Consider the following 1,132-nt stretch of genomic DNA (forward strand, 5'->3'; position numbering starts at 1 on the left):
GACCCTGGAGGACATTATGCTGAGTGAAGTAGCTCAGTCACAAAAGGACAAATACTGCATGGTGCCACTGTTGTAAAACAGGACCGACCTTGGCTTTGGGGAGAGACTGAGAAAGATGGGTTCAATAATGTATACTGCATTGAAACAGATGAGGGAGAAAACTGTTTAAAAGGGATATGTGATTAGGTATCTGGGGGAGGGTTTGTAAAATAATGAAAGAATTTTTCTTTTACTTTTCCAAGATGGTAGTGTACTAGGGGGTAGGTTTGAGAGAGAAGAAAAGTGTAACAATGAATGAATGGAAATCCAAAGTCTCTGTAAATTTTTACTGAAATTAATAATAAATTTAAAATAAAACAAAACCAAAAAAAGGTGGAAAAAAGGAAACAAAACAAAGATTCTCGCCACTGGGCCAATGACAGACAGTAAAGAGATTGAGACTGTTAACAGCTTCAGCTTGCTTGGCTCTCGAATCCACACTCTTTTTTTTTTTATTCTATTTTACTATTTTTGTGTGCGCGTACAGTCAAATCAGATCTGACTGGTACAGGAGGAGATTGCCCCTCCTTCCCCGGCAGAGCTTCTGGTGGATTCGAACTGTGAGCCTCTGGGATTGTAGTTGCAGCTCCTTGCCACTAGGCCACCAGAGCTCCCCAAATCCACACTCTTGATACCAGCACCCAGAAAATCAAAAGAGTAATTGTATTGGGAAAATCTGCTGTCAGGGAACTCTCCATAGTGCTGAAGAGCAATGCAGTTTGTTTAGAGAATAAGGTGTGCCTAACCCAGACTATGGTCTTTGCAATTACTTCCTATGCATCAAGGAGCTGGACAATGACTAAGGATCATAAAAGAAGAACTGATGCTTTTGAGCTATGGTGCTTGAGAAGAGTATTGAATGGATTGCTAAGAGAACAAACAGATCCGTTCTGGAAAGGATGAAACCAAGCTGCTCCTTGGAAGCAAAGATTTTTGAAGCTCTATATGACATACTCTGGACATGCTGCAAGGAGGGAACAGTTCTTGGAGAGGGATATAATGCTTGGGGGAGTGGAGGGACAGTGTAAGAGAGGAATACTCTGGATGAGATGGATTGATTCAGTGAATGAGGTAATGTGGGGAGGTGTGTCAG

The sequence above is a fragment of the Elephantulus edwardii genome, unplaced genomic scaffold (genome assembly GCF_000299155.1).
Source record: "Elephantulus edwardii isolate Elephantulus edwardi_28Jun2011 unplaced genomic scaffold, EleEdw1.0 scaffold00007, whole genome shotgun sequence".
In the NCBI taxonomy this organism is placed as follows: Eukaryota; Metazoa; Chordata; class Mammalia; order Macroscelidea; family Macroscelididae; genus Elephantulus; species Elephantulus edwardii.